Source organism: Ambystoma mexicanum, chromosome 2p (genome assembly GCF_040938575.1).
Source record: "Ambystoma mexicanum isolate Mex_15411 chromosome 2p, UKY_AmexF1_1, whole genome shotgun sequence".
NCBI lineage: Eukaryota > Metazoa > Chordata > Amphibia > Caudata > Ambystomatidae > Ambystoma > Ambystoma mexicanum.
Window position 1 is genome coordinate 552,513,682 of NC_090923.1, and position 19,717 is coordinate 552,533,398.

At 46.3% G+C, this 19,717-nt stretch overlaps 1 long non-coding RNA gene across 5 annotated transcripts in view; it reads right to left on the reverse strand.

Annotated features, from left to right (window-relative positions):
• Positions 1–19,717, reverse strand: part of LOC138566548 (uncharacterized) — an 807,988-nt gene that overhangs the window by 198,226 nt on the left and 590,045 nt on the right. The window contains exon 6 of one of the 5 annotated variants that reach the window (XR_011301956.1): positions 17,617–17,698. The exons of the other annotated variants lie outside the window; for them this stretch is intronic. This is a non-coding gene — a long non-coding RNA (uncharacterized lncRNA). The remainder of the gene's footprint in view (positions 1–17,616; positions 17,699–19,717) is intronic. 5 annotated transcript variants of the gene reach the window in all.

Consider the following 19,717-nt stretch of genomic DNA (forward strand, 5'->3'; position numbering starts at 1 on the left):
CTAATAGGGACACTGTACATAGTGACACTAGTGTCATGTTGTGGGGATTACTTTGTTTACCTGCAAATAGCATGACATGGCACGGTGCGTCGTGTGGCGGTGCTGGGGTTGGGTTGGCTGACATGGCACTGTCCTCTTGTTGCATTTTGCAAGTGGGTATTCATTTTAGCTGCTTGAATGTGTAACTCCACAAAACTGCATTGGTGGTGTCTGTGTGGGTAGGGATGCACACATTGTGACACTTCCAGGTGAACAATCTCAGGCTGATATGGTATTCACGGTTCATTCTCCAGACATTCAGGATCAGTGTCAGGTTGAGTCATCATTGATTGTCAGATGGAATGTGCCAGGGCAGTGTGCACTCCACAGGGGTGTGATTTCTATGTGAAGTAATTAGCCACTAGCTGTGTACGGGCTGCCTCCCCCCGTGCCCTTTCCCCTCCCATGCGCAGCGGCTGTGCATGTGGTTGGGGATGTGGGGCCACCACCATGTCCACGGCCAGGCCCCGGCATGTTGCAACGTTGTGCAGGACACATGCTGCCACTATGATCCTGCACACTACTGGGGGAGCGTATAACAGCTGGCCGCCAGAACGGTCAAGGGAGCGAAAGCGTGACTTTAGCACTCCGAATGTGCACTCCACTATGCCCCGGGTCGTACTGTGGGCTGTGTTATATCTTACCTCGGGTGGCGTGGTGGGGTTCCGAATTGGCGTCATCATGTGGGGGCTGAGAGGGTAGGCACTGTCCCCTGTGGAGGTGGTGATTGGTATCATTGGTGGGGTTGTGACCTTGCTCAGTATCCAACATGCATGCATGTGCAGTGGCATACATACTCACCAAGCAGCCATGTATCGCCATGCCGCCCAGCTTCTAGGTCCCGGCTTAGGGTGGACATTCGGTAAATGAAGCTGTCGTGGGTGGACCCGGGATAGTTGGCATATACTGAGGTGATGATTCCCTTGGCATTACATGATACCTGCACGTTGATGGAATGCCAGTGCTTGCGGTTCCTATAGATGTGCTCAGATGCCCTGGGGGGACGTAGAGCCACATGGGTGCAGTCGATGGCACCTAGCACTTTGGGGAATCGTGCCACACCGTAAAAATCCAGGGCGGCAGCATGCCTTTCTGCAGGTGTTCTGGGCAGGTATATGTGCCTGCGGACTGATGGGCGTGCAGTGATGATGTTCAAGACCTGGTGTAGGCAGCGTGACTGGGTGGCCTGTGACACCCCACCCACTATGGCACTTGTCCGCTGAAATGATCCAGTGGCTAAGAAGTGCAGTACATTGAGGACCTTCTCCAGGGGGCTGAGTGCTTGGGAGCACAGGGTGGGTGATGTGAGGTCATCCTCCCACTCACTCACCAGGTCCAGTATTATGTGTGGTGGAAACCTGTACCTCCCATACACCTGGTCATCAGGCATCCCGAAAAGGCTGGTTCTGGGTGTGAATATTCTGGCCCTGACTATCCTCCTGCTCCTCCTTTGGTAGCCCACTGCCACTGCTGCTAGGAACGGTATGTTCATCCTGGCGTCTGAGCTTGTTATTGTTAAAGTGCGCAAATTTATGCTATGCGCCTGTTCTAGGCGAGCGTGTGACCCGCGCACCCCTGGAATCCAGTTCCCAGTCCAATAGCGTGTGGAAATTCCCACGCACCACGGGATACAGGTGCGCTGACGTACTTGCGTGTGTAAGTGCCCGCGCACCCATGAAATACACGTACATAGGCCAATCGCGTGTACGCGCACTTTTGTCCAATTACACGCGATGACACTCTGACGTGCAGTATTTCCACGTGTGCTCCGTCATCACGTGCTGAGTGGGGAACACCCGTGCGGGTCACGTCACAGACGCGCTTACGCGCTGAGGGACTCTGGTCCAATCGAATCACGTATGCGTGCTGACGCGCTTACGCGCTAAGGGCCTTTCCTCGGATTTCACGCTGACGTGCAGGATTTTCACGTGCCAAAACACTCCGTATCAAGCTGGCCACGCGAAAACACACGGAAGACCACGCTCCTGCCCAGAAGGCCGAGTTACTGCCCCCCAGTGCCCCGAGCAGCCTCCCACGTGCCATCTGCTGCTGCCTGCCTGCCTGCTGCCACCGTGCCCTGCCATTTGGTGCCTGCACATCAGCCATCTGCAGGGGTCCAGTTGAGGTGTCCACCCCTGCTGGAAATGAAGACTCCCGACTGGGATTACATCGCTCCACAGCCCAGCCCCAGGACCCAGTTGCCCACCCACACCTGCCTCTGGGGTTGCCATGTCGGGCACTTCCACATCTGGCACCAGTGGCAACCCCAGGCCAGAGGGGCACCAGCTTCACTGCCACCGAAGTTGGTGTCCTGGTGGAGCATGTCCTGGGGCAGTATGATGCCCTCTTTGGATCGTCCCGCGCCAGCAAGGAAGGACGGGAGAGGATCTGGGCCGACTGTGTGGTTGCCATCAACGCGGAGGGGGTGGCAACCCGCAACGTCCTGAAGATCAAGAAGCGCTGGGAGGACTTGAGGTCCAGGACCCTTGTGAAGGCCCGGCGCCTCGTGGAGGTGGGCCGGGGCCGCATGAGTTCCATCCAGATGAGGGTCCTGGAACGCGTACGCCCAGCGCTCCACGCCCAGATCCTTGAGAGGGAGGCCCATCTGGAGTTGAGCGGTAAGTGTCCAAGCATTACTGTGTGAGACAGGGCATGTTGCGGTGTGCTGGTTCTATGATACTTACCTGTATGTGTGCCATAGGCCATGTATGCATGTATGTGTGCAGGGACATCATGGTAATGCATGTGCAACCAGTGATGTGTGACCCGCATGGTTGTTGCATGTGTTCAAATGCCGCATGGGGAGCCCTATGCAGATTTTGAACATGAGAGCATGCCAGTCTCTGTACCTGGACATGGGTGGGGGTGAGGGATGGGTGCTGATGCCAGGTACATATATGGTAGCCATGTCTGTGTGCCTGACCTGCGTGTCTGTGACTTGTGCATGCCATGGATGCATGACACATGTGTGTGACAATGCACAGATTCAGTGAAGCAGCCAAATTACCCTTGTATCCGCTGTGTTTGGTGTGTTTGGGGCCAGATGGATGTGACTGAGGTGAAGTGTGTGCATGTGATAGGCATGAGCCATGATGCATGTGAGTTACATATCATTGAATGTTTCAAGAGTCCATTGGACATGCATGGAAATGTCCATGGCATGCACCATGCCTGTTACTGTGTGTGTTTTGCCTGGACTGACCCATGTGTTGTGGAGGGACATGATGGAAGTGTACTTTGACAGTGGTGCTCATCTGCTATTGCTTCCTGTCTAGGGGACCATTGTACAGTGCCCTGATGCTTGTGTTCTTTGTCTCCCTCTACGCAGCGGCTAGTGAAGAAGAGGGCGGAGACGGCGCTGTGGAGCAAGGCGGCGGGGATGCCCCCACGGCCGCAGCGGAAGGGGTGGGTGAGCCCCCACAGGGGCCTGCTACGGTGGGAGACGGTGAGGAGCCATCCAGGTTGGTGGTTTGCACAGAGGAGGAGGAGGCCGCCACTGGGGCACACATGGGGCCTGGAGGGGCATCCCTGCTGGTGCAAGTGGTGCAGTCCAGGGCCAGGGGCAGGAGGCAGCACAGGTCACCGTGGAGGGGCCTGTGCATGTCGCTGTCCCTGACCCTGTGAGTGCACCACCATGCACCAGCAGGGATGCCCCGTCCCAGGCCCGTCCGCAGGTAGAGGGGATGTCCATGTCACCTGACTCCCCTCCACCTGCGGACGTGGGAACCCCGGGCCGTGTAGAGAAGGTCCTGATTGGGGTCGCGATGCGCACGGCTGTGATTCGTGATGCCGTGCATGCTTCCCGGGAGGAGCACGCACGTCATCACGAAGTGCACCGTGCCGACGTGGCCCAATTGGGATCGGCCATGTTCGGGGGTTTGCTGCATGTGTTGGCCAATCTGGCGGCCCTCTCCTCCTCTGTGCAGGCTATACACCAGTCGTTCTCCTTGCCGTCTTCCGGCCCAGATGACACCAGGGCCCCCTGTGGACCTGCCCCGACCAATGCAGCCAGCTCGGTGGGGATCCCATCCCTGCCACAGTTGGGAGTCGGAGGTCCAGCAGGGGTGGACAACACAGCAACTGGACCCCAGCAGATGGAAGATGTGACAGCATCATCGGGCAGGGCACGTGCACGACGGCGTCGGTGGTTTCCATCAGCCTGGATGCCGTCATGCTGGCAGAGGCAGTGGCGTCGGAGGCAGCAGCAGGCTCGACGTGGGAGGCATCATGGCTCGGGGCCATCAAGATCAGAGGGGCAGGCATCGGCCGGAGGGCAGGGCAACCCTGGGATGGTGGTGTCTTCCGTGTGGGAGCAGTTGGTCCAGCGGATAGGTGCGGAGCGGCAGCGGGCAGAAGAGGAGCGGCTCACCATGGTCAGGGCGGAGTTCTCCATGCGTCGGGCGTTGAGGCGGGCTGAGTGCCTCGAGGAAGCTCGCAGGGAGTTTGAGCTGAACATGGGGTTATCCCTGCGAGACCTCGGGGCCAGGACAGAGTCTCGCCTCCAGGACATTGACATGGAGTTCGATGATGCCCTGGCCAGCAACATCACCGAGTGAGCCGCAGGACTTGCCCGCTGCCTTTGTATATAGTTATTTAGTTAGTTAGTGTTATGTTTCCTTTATTCATTTTTATTTTTTTGGACCGCTCGGACAATGGCCGCTTTTTTGTAGATATTTTTTTCATTAGGTAGTAGTAGGTTTCATTTATGGTGTTGGGCTCATGGACCCTGGAATATTCGTGTATATAGTTTGCTTTTTGAAGAAACATTTTTTTTATTGATTATTGTGTTCACCATGAGGAAATGGTTTTTCATTATTTTCCTTCCACATGACATTGCTTTGGACAACATTTGTTTTTGGATTACTTTGTTTTTTTTTATTTTTACATTTGTTCTCGGACATGGACCATTTATTTTGTTATCCCCATTGTTGTATGTTTGATTTGTTTACTTATTTTTCATCTTTAATACATGATTTTTAACTTTCACTTGTGGTATTTTCTCATTGGTTTCATACATGTCATGATATGGGTTTTGAGATTCACTTGCACCCGTTGTGTATGTGTGTGTGACGGACATGTGTTCATTTACATACTTGCCATTGGGGTTGTATCATGTAATTGCATTCACTATGTGGGTGGATGCAATCCTTGCCTGGGTGTTTGTGCTGGGTATGCTGCCCATTACTGCCATGATTGAGTATCGTCAGGACCTGGGGGTAGGGGGACATGTGTGGGTGCCTGGTGGAGGATGCCCCTGCACTGCTGGGGGGTGGGGGTGGTGGGAGACATGAGTGGGGGCCTGGTGGAGGCTGCCCCTGCACTGCTGGGGGGTGGGGGTGGTGGGAGACATGGGTGGGGGCCTGGTGGAGGCTGCCCCTGCACTGCTTGGGGGTGGGGGTGGTGGGAGACATGGGTGGGGGCCTGGTGGAGGCTGCCCCTGCACTGCTGGGGGGTGGGGGTGGTGGGAGACATGAGTGGGGGCCTGGTGGAGGATGCCCATGGTGGCAGGGGGGTGGGGGTGGTGGGAGACATGAGTGGGGGCCTGGTGGAGGCTGCCCCTGCACTGCTGGGGGGTGGGGGTGGTGGGAGACATGAGTGGGGGCCTGGTGGAGGCTGCCCCTGGATGGTGGGGGGTGGGGGTGGTGGGAGACATGAGTGGGGGCCTGGTGGAGGCTGCCCCTGCACTGCTGGGGGGTGGGGGTGGTGGGAGACATGGGTGGGGGCCTGGTGGAGGGTGCCCCTGCACTGCTGGGGGGTGGGGGTGGTGGGAGACATGAGTGGGGGCCTGGTGGAGGCTGCCCCTGCACTGCTGGGGGGTGGGGGTGGTGGGAGACATGAGTGGGGGCCTGGTGGAGGATGCCCATGGTGGCAGGGGGGAGGGGGTGGTGGGAGACATGAGTGGGGGCCTGGTGGAGGCTGCCCCTGCACTGCTGGGGGGTGGGGGTGGTGGGAGACATGAGTGGGGGCCTGGTGGAGGCTGCCCCTGGATGGTGGGGGGTGGGGGTGGTGGGAGACATGGGTGGGGGCCTGGTGGAGGGTGCCCCTGGTGGCGGGGGGTGGGGGTGATAGGGGACATGAGTGGGGGCCTGGTGGGGGCTGCCCCTGCACTGCTGGGGGGTGGGGGTGGTGGGAGACATGAGCAGGTGTGCAGGGTAGTCCCCTGTTTTGTGGGCTGCCTGCAGGGGCCGTCGAGGGTGTACAGGGAACACCTGTGAGGACCCACCCAGCCTAATCGCATGTGTAACTTCCCACGCACCCCTGTAATACACGTACCAAGGCAAATTGCGTGTGATAATTCCCGCGCACCCCTGAAATACACGCGCCCAGGCTATTCGCGTGTGGAAATTCCCGCGCACCCCTGAAATACACGTACCCTGCTGAAATCGCGTGTTAAACTTCCCGCGCACCCCTGAAATACACGCGCCCAGGCTATTCGCGTGTGGAACTTCCCGCACACCCCAGAAATACACGCGCCCAGGCTATTCGCGTGTGGAACTTCCCGCGCACCCCTGAAATACACGTACCCTGCTGAAATCGCGTGTTAAACTTCCCGCGCACCCCTGAAATACACGCGCCCAGGCTATTCGCGTGTGGAACTTCCCGCGCACCCCTGAAATACACACGCCCAGGCTATTCGCGTGTGGAACTTCCCGCGCACCCCTGAAATACACGCGCTATTCGCGTGTGGAACTTCCCGCGCACCCCTGAAATACACGTACCCTGCTGAAATCGCGTGTTAAACTTCCCGCGCACCCCTGAAATACACGCGCCCAGGCTATTCGCGTGTGGAACTTCCCGCGCACCCCTGAAATACACGCGCCCAGGCTATTCGCGTGTGGAACTTCCCGCGCACCCCTGAAATACACGTACCCTGCTGTAATCGCGTGTTAAACTTCCCGCGCACCCCTGAAATACACGCGCCCAGGCTATTCGCGTGTGGAACTTCCCGCGCACCCCTGAAATACACGCGCCCAGGCTATTCGCGTGTGGAACTTCCCGCGCACCCCTGAAATACACGCGCCCAGGCTATTCGCGTGTGGAACTTCCCGCGCACCCCTGAAATACACGCGCCCAGGCTATTCGCGTGTGGAACTTCCCGCGCACCCCTGAAATACACGCGGCCAGGCTATTCGTGTGTGGAACTTCCCGCGCACCCCTGAAATACACGTACCCTGCTGTAATCGCGTGTGGGACTTCCCGCGCACCCCTGAAATACACCTACCTGATGGAATCGCGTGTGGAACTTCCAGCGCACCCCTGAAATACACCTACCCTGATGGAATTGCGTGTGGAACTTCCCGCGCACCCCTGAAATCCACGTACCCGGCCAAATCGCGTGTGAGACTTCCCGCGCACCCCGGTATACACGCACACATATTTTTTGTCAGCGTGTCCGTGGGTACCCCTTTGCACGTCATTTGTCCTGGAGGGCCACAGTATAGGACATTCATCATGGCAGTATATGGGTGCTATTTGTTGGCGCACCTTTTGGCGCACATTTCTTACAGCCGCAGAGACGCTACCGCCTGCTTTCTTGTGGCGGTCGTGTTTGTGCCTGTGCGCTGGTTTGAGCGTGCGCTTTTTTGCCCTATTCTATTCCATGAATACGTGTTGTAGGCGAGCGTGTGGGCGTTCCGCGCACTTGTGCCCTGTACTTCCCCCGTGACGCCCATGTTTTTGCAAGTTGTTCCCCCTTCCGAGTGTTCCGCCCGTGTTCCGCCTACTTTTGTTGCGTGCGCCGCGCTATGTGCGAATTTTCGCTGTGGCCTGTGCGATTTTCGCTGTGACCTGGCACACGCTGTTAGATGGCCTGTGCGCCAATGTGCGCGGCACACTTTTTATCGCACATCCGCTGGTTTTCTCGCGCACGGACTTCCATGAATCGACGTGCGCTGCTTTTCGTGCGATTTTCGCACTTGCACTGCGATTTTCGCTATTCCACTGCGATTCGCACGTTTTTGCCCACTTGCGCCGCGCTAATTATTCCATGAATCGGCCTGTAAGTGTTGTCAGGATTGTTGGTTCCATTTCTATGAAGGACTAACATTTTCAAACACAAAATGGGTACCTGATTTTAATGTTTGTGCAACTCCGTAGCATAGAGTTGCTAGTTCACTTTCAAAGAGAAGGTGGAATATGTATTCCACGTTTTGTCTGAATCTGGGGTCGTCAGAATACATTAGTAAAGAGCGATATTCTGATGCTGTTATTTGTGTGGCTCTATCATCGCACCTTCCTCCTTTTCCAGTAGAAAAGAGTAGAGGAAAGGCCCGTGCTTCTATACTTTTTTCACATATGCTGATTGGAGATCCTTTGGCTTGTCGCATTTGGTACGTTTCCAGTGCATCATCTATGGTGTCTTTAGAGTGTAATGGATGAATTGTATAATGGTCTAAATATTGGATTCTGTAGCAGGATCTAGAAGTTGAAATTGACCGGTTTCTGCTGACTCTTGAATTATTTCAAAGGTTTCGCTCAGGTTTTCTTCAATATTAATTTCTTTGTAGTATTCATTGTTGTCTTTTAGATATTGCAGGGCTTGTCTAACTTTATGGTAGTCCACGAGTTGTTGCCAAATTCTTATGTCTTTTGTAGGTTTGCCATTTACTAAGACAATTAAAGATTGATCTATTGGACGTTGCACTCCCAGAGTGTGTACATTTTCTTTGAGATCTAATGGTAAATAAACGACTTTGCCAAAAATGCCTTTCACTAATTCAGATGTAGGTAATTTTGCTGTTTTTGGTTGAAGGCGTATTATTGCTTGAAATGGGTGCACTGTTTGAATTATGATGCTCTCATATAAACTTAGTTGTTTCAGGGGTTTTGGTAGTGGGAATAATTCCAAGTTATTTGTGATAGCACGTAAAGGTGTTTGGTTGTTGTCAAGTTTTGCAGTGCAGTAACTGCAAAGTATTAAGGGGTCAGTGATTTTGTATTTGTTTTCTTCTATAATGTAGAGAGCTAATTGGAACCATTTCGATTCTTCATTGTCTTTGATCTTCTACATTATGTCTACAGTTATTGTGTCATTTTATAAAAAAGTCCTGCAGCAACACACACACAGACATGGTTTGGTTCTTCAGCGGATGTACTTTTAAACTTTAGTATTTCTTTTTTGTATGTGTGTCATAGAAGGTTGCTATTTGTACAGTAGTTGCTAGTTTATTGTAAAGCTATTGCATTTTTTTTTTAATTATTTATTTGCATTTAGTTCATTTACAAGAATAATTTCGAGTAGAACCTTTGCAAAAGAACAAGTTAAAATCCATGTAAAAAAGAAAAAAAAAAAATTTAAACATTTGAAATTACATTATTTTACATTAGCACACAATACTTTAAAATACTTTAAAATACAATTTAAAATACAGGTGCAAGAGAAAATATACCAATCAATTTACCAACTAGGCATTTCATTCTTCACTCAAAATAAGTTCTTTTTCTATATGCTTACAAAAACTTACTAATTCATAAATTAAGCGGTTGTGAGTTCCTTGCATCATGCGAGACCATAAAAACTCGAGGCAATCCTCAAACCCTATATCAACAAATTTCATAAATCTTGCTGTACGTATTTTGTTAAAATGGGGACAATAGAGTATGAGATGCTTCAATGTTTCGTGTGGTTCATTGCATTCATCAAATCGACATCCCACAGCAAATGTGGTGGCATTTGTTCGCCAGTTCTTTGTTCTATCTCTAGTATGGTAAAGATTAAATCTAAATCGAATATATGCCTTCCTGGTAGTTTCACAGGGGAATAAAGTGATATGTGCATAGCGAGGGATGCGCTGTTTAACAAAGGCACCATATTCTTCATAAGATTTGTATGTCATAATCCGATCAATAGTTACACACCAGTCTAAATCAAAAAGTTTTTTTTTTGCATGGCACGGGCGAAGATGGACATCATTCACTGTAATATTCACTTCACTTAAAAGTTGTTGCATTTTCAGTTGATAATTATAAAAGGAAGGAGGACAGTGGGTACCCAGCATCTTATTCAAATCCGCATATAGCGAATTAGTCGGTGGGTAATTCATTTTTGCAAAATGAGATAACTGTCTCCATTTCCATCTAGACGATAGTGCCACCAACCCCAATTCATGACGTATGATGGCATTTGGAATGGACATAGGCAAGAACATTGCTGCTTTTAAAAGTGAACCTTGTAAACAATCCAACATATTAGACATATCACACAAACAAATATCTAGTGCATAAAGAATGATACTCTCAGTCTTCAAGGACATAAATTCAATTAACGGAGTTAATGAAAATTTGCAGAACCGGGTATAAATCCTTTTCATTTGCCAAAGGAGTGTCCTGGTTTTGCATTTGATAATGTCTGTCCATGCCTTGATGGAATTCTGATCAGAGAGATAATACCCCAAATAAATAGCGTTGTTAATACAAGATATCTGCGTATCCATAATATGCCATCTAAAACTGCCCTTTTTCTGCTTCACTCCAAATTTCATAATGGCAGTCTTTGCCGGGTTGGGAGTCAAATTGTGGTCCTTTGCAAATTCCTCAAAAAGTGTTAATTTCGTTTGTAAACCTACAGGAGTAGGGTCAAACAAGAAAATATCATCTGCAAAGGCTATCCATTGCAAAGATATACTCCCAACCTTCACAGAAAACAGGTTCATATTTTCCCAGTTTTTATCCAGATCCGCCATGTATAGATTAAACAGGGTTGCTGCAAGGTTGCAGCCCTGTTTCAAGCCCAGTGCTGTTCCTATTGGAGCTGTGGTGCCCCCGTCCTGTGATATTTTTATTCTATAAGATGTATTGATGTGCAATTTCATGATCCAATACATTAAATCTTTTGGAATTCCGAAAGCCAACATTTTCATCCACAATAAGTTGCGGACAACATTATCAAAGCCCGCACTCATGTCAATCATTGCGATATATACCGGATTAGAGTTCTTATTTTTTGCTCCAGCAATAACGTGCGCAAGGATGGTTGCATTTAGAGTGGTACTCATATTCTTTCTGAAACCCGTTTGAAATTTAGAATAAAGACCCTTGGACTCAATAGTTTTCTCCAAATCGTGAAGAAGTAGAATCGCAAAGATTTTAGCCTCGGTATCGATTAGAGAAATCGGGCGATAATTTTCAGGACAGGAAGGATCACCCCTCTTAAATATGGGGACTATGTTTGCAGTTAACCAAGATGGTGGAATTTCCCCAGAGTTGAAGATGGTTTCGAATTTGGTATTTATAATTTCTGCCCACATGGCAGGGTCCGCTTTATAGAGACAGGGGGGAAGCCCGTCTGGTCCTGCAGCCTTAGAATACGACAGCCTCGAGATTGCCCAAATTATGTCACTAATGCTCCAATTGAACCGAGGGATCGTGGTAGAGTGTAGCAATATACCAGGAAGAAATTGGAACTTATAAGGTAGTTGATATTTGGCAGTTATATACGTCTGCCATGTCTGATCAGAAATACAATTTGGCATAGATAACACAGCATTTTTTGGGTCAGCTTTTAGAGTACGCCATATAACTCGAGTGTCATGTGACGTGATGGCACGGATTAGAGTACAGTTCTCCTCATTGTGTCTCGAGATCCGGGCGAATCTTAAGTTTTGTTTGTACTGAGAGATGATTTGATTCCGCCTTTCTCTGAGTCTTTCAGAGCCTAAAACATTATATTTTAATTGTCTTAGGGCTTTGTTTTTTTCCCTTTTCAACAGTTTGCATTTCTGATCGTAGATGTGAGTATGTTTCGCACTACTGCGGTTTTTACAAAATTTGAGCAAAACGGTGTCAACTATTTTGGAGTAATCCCTATCAGATAGTTTTATTCTTAAATTGGCACCATATTGGTCAACTCGCAGTGTTTCTCGAGATATGTGTTTAACAATCTGATCGCACAAGCCATTGTTCCACCTGATTGAGTGCTGAGGGCGATCAACTTCTACTGCTGTTAGTGAACTATTTGCCCCTAGCAATTGACATTTCAATTTCAATGATGTTATAAGTTGTGCATGATCACCAATCAATATAGGATCTATTACTAATGGGGCCATGTAAGCTATAAGATTACGAGATACAAAGATAAAATCTATCATTGACTTCTTAACTCCTCTTTCCCATGTAATTTTTGATTTCATATCGTGTGTCGCCAAGAGATCCATGTCCCAATCAGTTAAGAGTTCTCTAAACTTGGCTCCTCTGATGCATGCTAAGGTTGCGAGTTTAGATAGACTAGTTTCATTCACATTTCTACAGTCACAATTAAAATCGCCACCAAGAATGATCTCACAGTTCTGATATATACTAGCGGAGAGTTCCAAGCATGCTTCAAGATCGTCAAACATCTCTTCAATAGTTAAATTGGCAGGGTTCCAATATAGTGAGATGATAATTAATGATGGATATCTGATTGAGGGTATATTAAGATGAACCCCTAGTAAACTCGGAGAGTTCCAAACTAAATTAGGTTGGGCTTTAAATGAAGTATTTATTGCAATCGATAAGCCCCCAGATGGGCGGCCTGATAAATGTCTCTTAGCTAATGAGTTAAAAGTAACATAACCAGGGATAAGTAGAGGTTCTGTTTTCATCGACTCTTGAATTATGATTATAGTTGGTCGTTCATCACTGATAAGATTGAGATGCCAGTTCATTAAATTCACAAAGCCACACGAATTCCAGGATATGATTTTAAGTTCTTTGTGATTAGATAGCTATGTGACTGATTTTGTAGGTAATGAAGTAGTATTAGAAGACAAAATGGCCAAGAGCATAGGTTCCAACCAAGGAAGGCCATTTGTTTGAGCTACAACTTTCAGAATCTCAGCCAAATCAAGTCCAGAGCCCATATTTGTTTTAACAATGGGTACGGTCATATCAATACAATTTCCATCGATCACTTTTGGTGGATCTAGGAATAGAGCAGCATCATCCTCGGATCCGAAGGTAAGTAATACCAAACCCTCTCTTTTTATTTCCTCCCGATTGGACCAAATAAATTTCATTACTGCCTCAGAACCAAGATAACATAGGGCCCTGAAGTTGTTAATTCTGGCCAGGGAGACTCTGGTAATATCATTGGATTTAACCATTCTCAATTGAGGTATTTTTGAGAAAAGGGAGAAGATAAATGAACGATTAATACGTTTATCTACCAATTCCTCAGCATTTCCTTCAAATCCTATGATGTATTCCTTCATCTCATCTGACAGCAAGGGCCTGTGTGAAATTGGCGCTGAGACAACTGGAGTTCCTGCTTCAACAGCAGGATTGATTAATAAATTATTAGGTTGTTTTAATAAGATCTTGCTATGATTGTTTGTGTTCTGATTGTCCATATGGAAAGTTTTACTCAGAGCTACAGAGGCTTTGCCATTTTTATACAAGAGAGGATTGGTATTCATGTTTTGTGATAGTGTTCTGCTTTGCGCAGGGTCATGTATAAATATACGATTTGGAGTCATTACATTATCAATTGATCCAGTTTGATCGAAACAGCTGAACTTAAGACTCTCCTTATGAAGCACGGCCGATGCCTCAACCAAAGTAGTTCTTTTTCCCGTGCCATTTACTGCAATTACCGACTTAGTCATATTCACCTCCTCTTCTATGGTATTAGTTATTTCATCTACCTCTACCTTCCCTATTTTACCGATGCCATTTACAGCGACTAAGGGTATATTTTTGGGCTGTTCGGAGATATTGTTCGCAGAGAGTTCAGTAGTCACTTCCCTCGAACATACTTCACTATAGGTTTTCCTAGTTAGTGAAATCGAATTGTCACTACCATGAGGACCCGGGTGAATAATGTTGTTTTTCATCGTACGACATCTCCCTATAATCGGGAAAAAGTCCCTTAAATTACTTTTTACTACAGAGCCGATAACAGGTTCGATTAGAGTTGTTGCACATCCGTTGTCCTGATTATCTGACACCTTTAGAGACATTTCACATAATTTTGATTTGATCAAAGGTTTAGAAATCGTAATTTCCTCAGATATACTATTCACTGGATTAACGATGCCAGCCTTAAGATTAGCAATCTGAGGAGGGACAGCACCCATCATTAGTGACTTGGTAATAATACCATTTTGACTTACTTCCTCCGATGAATTAGTAACCGGGGTAAGAGCATCTTGGCTTTCTTTGGACAGTTGTCCTACATCAATATGATCTTCATCGATTAATTCTATACTAGGAACCAAGTAAGTATCCTTTCCACGTCCATCATTCTTATGTAATAGTGCTTCCTTCCTACGCTTAGCATATCTTTTAACCGCTCGCAAGTGATTTTTTTTAACTCGACGGGACATAAAAGTAAAAGGTTCCTCAGTAACACAGTGTTCTGTCTCTGTTTTTTTTTGTGATTCGATTTCTTCAAGGAGAGCAGATGGGCTATCAGGAAACCGCATTAAAGGTTCCATTTTGGTGAAGTGAGTTGTAATTGTGAAATTCAGTGCATCGACTGATGCCTTAATTTCTTTCAAGTCATTGTCGCACTTACATTTCACAGGTTCAATTAATGCGTCCTGATTGCACTGTTCCAAGCTGTTTACATATAAATCGTGCCTCCCTGCCTCTTCATTGCTATGGCCTTGTCCTCTAATTTCAGATTGAATGGATCTTAGGGTGTCAACTGCAGTGATAAACCCCTCGATTTTATCCATTTTGGAGCAAAGATAATGCAAGATGGCCTTAGTTTCCTTTAATTCAAGATGAGTGAGCTCGTGACCCTTGTCAAGGAGATCTAGAATTTTGGTGATCACCGGAAGAGGGGTTGGGGATTGATTTTCAATTCCGCGCACACTATTCGTGCCTACTCCAAGATCCTCAATTGATACTTTATTTGAAACATTAAATTGATCAGGCGAGAATGAAAGCGTGCGCAGAATTGCTCCAATTGGTGCCTCATTCGATACATCATCATCTATTTTGGTATGATAACTCCTATTAGTATTTCCAATGGTGCCCGAATTTGTTGTGCCATATACTAGTGGAGTCATCATACTAATAGTTTGATTGACTTGTGCATTTAATGCAGCCATCTTCTGCAAGGTAGTGCTAAATTGCACTTTGTTAGGGGTACATGAATCCGATCGAATCATACTATCATTCGTATTTACATCTACAATCTCTTTTTCCTCAACCTTTGTTGGGGCATACATAGAAACAGAGGAAGTAGCATGCACTTGGGCTACATGAGTAGAGCAGTTACCAGTATCTAAACAAACCACAGGGACAGTAGGTATGTTGTCATCTACCATGTCAATTAATGGCACTTCATGATATGAAGTTCGACCCTTGCATACCGTAGAGTCAATGCTGGAAGATGTTAAAATGTTAGTTATTGCCTCAATGCAACGCCCACTTCGCAGGCCATTGGCCATTGTAAAGAGGAGGTACACCAAATATAAGAATACTTTTTACAAAATATCAAAAAAAGCAAACACCTTTCCTAATGATGGGTCAGAGAATTAAAACGTGATGTAACAACCTTCTCAAAGTAAGCAAAGAATTCAGCACTGTGCGCTATCACGAAACAATACTTCTCAAGAACTTAGCTCGTGCCAGTTGCACAGGTCACAGCCAAACAGCACAACAGCGACTCCAGCCCTTACTGCCTCCAGGGCTTAACGCCGCAAGGGTGGTTGTGCCGGCAATTTCAGTGCTGGGTGAAGTCACGTGACCAAACACGTGTCGGAGTTCAGCTCCGCTCCCTCCAGGAAGCGGTTACTGCAGCAAGAGCAACGCTCGCAGTGCTGCCAACGGAGTGCGCAGGGTGAAAATGATGAAATGACACAGCACTCCTTGTAAAAGTGAATGAATCCGCCTCACGGGCGGTTGTGCCGGCAATTTCAGTGCTGGGTGAAGTCACGTGACCAAACACGTGTCGGAGTTCAGCTCCGCCCCCTCCAGGAAGCGGTTACTGCAGCAAGAGCAACGCTCGCAGTGCTGCCAACGGGGTGCGCAGGGTGAAAATGATGAAATGACACAGCACTCCTTGTAAAAGTGAATGAATCCGCCTCACGGGCGGTTGTGCCGGCAATTTCAGTGCTGGGTGAAGTCACGTGACCAAACACGTGTCGGAGTTCATTGCATTTTTGTAAATGGCTTTCACCTCCAAAATATTTTCTGTGGATATGCTCTATTTATTCGAGTAGTTGTTTGGCTGTACCATGTAGAAGATTGTTATTTAAATTGGCTAGTGCTAAAGCCGGACTTTTATCATAGTAGAGTTCATGGACCAGATTTCTTATAGTTGAATGAAGTGTTGATATCATTTTGATATGATGGAAGGTGCTTTTGCAAAATGTTTCCTGAAATGCAGGCTAATGAATGTCCTTGTAGTCCTGTGTATTTGCACACTGGACAGGCATCCATATTTTGTAGTAGTTTCATTTTGAATTTGTCTTTGCTTTTTACATACTGATTGAGGAACTGCCATAAAGATTAGAAAGATTTTTTGGCAATGTTACACATTGATGTGCACAGCCATTTGTAGACTGGACGTTTTGGTTCAGTGGAATGGAGAGGTGATACTGATTTTTCTGGGGATATTTTTGTGAGCAGCATTTCTTGTTCCATAATGGTATTATTAAGTTTTTCATACCCTCGTCCACTGCTATGTATGGCAATTGGGTTTGTTTGATTTTGTTTTTATGCTTCTTCATTAAAATATGGTTGTGTGCTCGTGGTGGGACTCCATTCACCCACACAGATATTTGAGAAGATATTTTTGTTGATATTACATTTATTGAGAAGTCTTTTTTGAAGTTTAGTAGTTAGTTTTGTTAGTGGTTTCATTCCGTTTAAAACTAAAATAAATAACTTCCTTTTGAGAAGGATTGTACTGTCTATGAGAGCTTCTAGGATTAATTTTCTACGGTAGGTTTTAAGGGTTGTGCATGATTTCTCTCCTGTTTTTATAAGGTTCTGAAGGACTCTGTGGCGGAACATTGTTTGTAAAATATTTTTTTTGGTACTTGCCACTACATCAAGATTTATAGGTGCAGTGTTAGCAGTAGTGGTAGCTGAAGTCTTGTTAATCACTTCCTGTTTCATTTTACATTTTGAAAGAGGAGGCAAAGTTTCTGTACTGGAAGCTTGTTTTGTTTCGCTTAATGACTGTATTAGCTGTTTTGTTTTAACTTTTTGTACAAATTCTGCTAGAGATGGATGTTTATTTTGGACATTTTTATTTTGATTTGCTCTACTTCTGCATTGCTTTCTACGGAGTTGCTTTTTGGTAGGCATTCTTTTGGGCCTGTAGGAGAAAAAAAGAAAGTGTGGGTTGGGCTGTTGTGCAGTGTATGTGTGCTTTGTGCATGAGTGTCTGAGTATGATGGCAAGGATGTATGTGGAGGTGTGTGATTGTGTAATGGGCAGCTAAATCAAGTTGGGAAGGCTATTCTTGTATTTGTGTGTTACTATACTGGGGTTCAGATGACAATACAAAGTATGCAGCTGGTGAGGGGAAGCACTAATACTAAATCTAATGGTACAGGGTTAATACACTTGTTTGTTCTACAATACTAGATCTAGTGTGTTTGAGTAACAGTTAGAACATTATGGTAGTATTGCACTTACTTTTTTGTATGGAAAGAGTAGGTTTCTTCTAAATTCTTATTCGTACTTCAGATGCTGCTGCTTTTCAGGAGAGTGGTCTTCACTGCAATTGTAAAAGAAAGAAGTTAGTAAATGTGTGTGTTTATAGCATTGTTGTTAATGTACACATTGACTTTTTTGTTTTTGCAGTAGCAGTGTTTTCTGATAACTGAGCATAATATCTACATGCACTTTCCTTTGCCTATGTGCATCCTGTATATTTTACTTAGAATCTGTTAGTTGAACATAATTTACAAATGAGTATAATAGTAAGTGTACGGAGCACACTTGGCTTCTTAAGGCTGTGTTATTGGATGTTAGGAGATAGAAGAAATAAAGGGTAAATGGCAGGAACTGTACAGAAAAGCATGCAATGTATGCATTTGTGAAGGTGTGGGAAATAAAGCAGAAGGATTAGATGTAGAGGCAGTGGTGTTGTTTCAGCTGTGAGCCTTTGTAATGATATTGACTACCTTTGTGTATGAATAAAGATGCATATACTCATCCTGGCTGCGTGTCATTTTATAATACACTACAGAGCCTTATTCCACAATTATACTGTTATTTCTCTCATCTTTTAATACAAAATGACACTTTTTTAGATAGCTGTGTTTGTAAACAAAAATCTGGAGAGCAGACAGGTTTGCAAGTGACACTTGATCATAGTATATGGGAGAGTGACAGTAAGTTTATTTTACAGGTTATAAAGGGTAAGTGCCAGTTAATCAGTTTAGTTGCAGTCATACAAGAGCTGTACATGTACGGATGAAAAAATATTCATACCTGTAGTTTGTGATAATGCATGTGAATGTGCGAGGAAATCTTGGGGAGTTTCATAGTAGTTGTTGCTGTAGATTCTTTGCAGTCACAGCCCAATTGTACTGAGAGTGATCAATAGTACATCTAAAGTGCTGATCTGTCATGATAGAGTTAGATGTAAAGTTCTTGCATGTGATTGGTGGATGGTTGTGTGACTGCTTAACAGTAGCCAATGAGGGAATGGTGCAGAGAGTGAAGTGGAAAGGGTAGAAGGGCTGCCCCATTATTACGTGCTCCGCGGACACCACGGCTGTCAGCGGACAGGGCATGCCAAATACGAGACTTCTCATCATATCTGGCATGGAAATAGGACTGTAGAGATCAGCCAATCAGGTGTTGAGGTTGTGGTTTGTATTGAAAGAGGCTGTGTGTAGTGAAGATGGCAGAAGTGGAGAAAGTCAGGGTGTTGGTGCTCGGAGATATGTTTGTTGATAGTTTGGAGCAGTATGCTAAATGTTGGAATGTGGCAAAGAATGTTGGTGTAAAAGGAATTGAGGTGGAGTGGAGTACTGTGCCTGGTTTTAATTTTCAGACAATGTTGGAAGTTTGTCAGGATATGGCTAGGTTCAGTAGTGCAGCTGTAGTTGTCCTAAACTGTGGTGCTGTGTATTTGGGCTATGTCAGTGCCCCTACTTTGTTGCAAGATCTGTAAAACTTGGTTCAGGCAGTCATGAAAATCCTTCCAAATGACAAGGTCATTGTTCTGCTTTGTTACCTAGGGCAGTATGGGCAAAAGTTCTGTTTTTTGTCCTCAGCAAAATGTTGCTAGGTGTTTAATCAACCAAGGCATGTTTGCTTTTATAATTAGAGCTGGGATGTTCTTTTGCAATAATGACAACATTGATTCTGGTAATGTTGTTTACTTTAAAGCAGATTGCATTTCTTTATCTTTCATGGGAAATGCCATGCTGTTTTGGAATATAAGGATTGCTTTGGAGAAGCTAATGTGAAGATATATGGAGGAAAATAAGAAAAAACCTAAAGAAATACAAAATAAAAGGTGTTTCTGAAGCATCTTAAAACAAACCCAAAAAGGCTCTTTTCAGAGCCAACCTCAAAGGGGAAATGGGGTACAGTATTAAAATTTCATTCCCCACTCTCAGATTTTACGATTTGTCCGCAGACACTGCGGTTGTCCGCGGACAGCGCGTATTACATACAGGGATTTTGAGGTTGAGAGGTATGCAATGAGACTTAGCAGAGCAAGGGATTGTTCAATAAAGTTTACTGGGTGTGATGTGTAAGGAGAGAGTTTGTCAGAAAG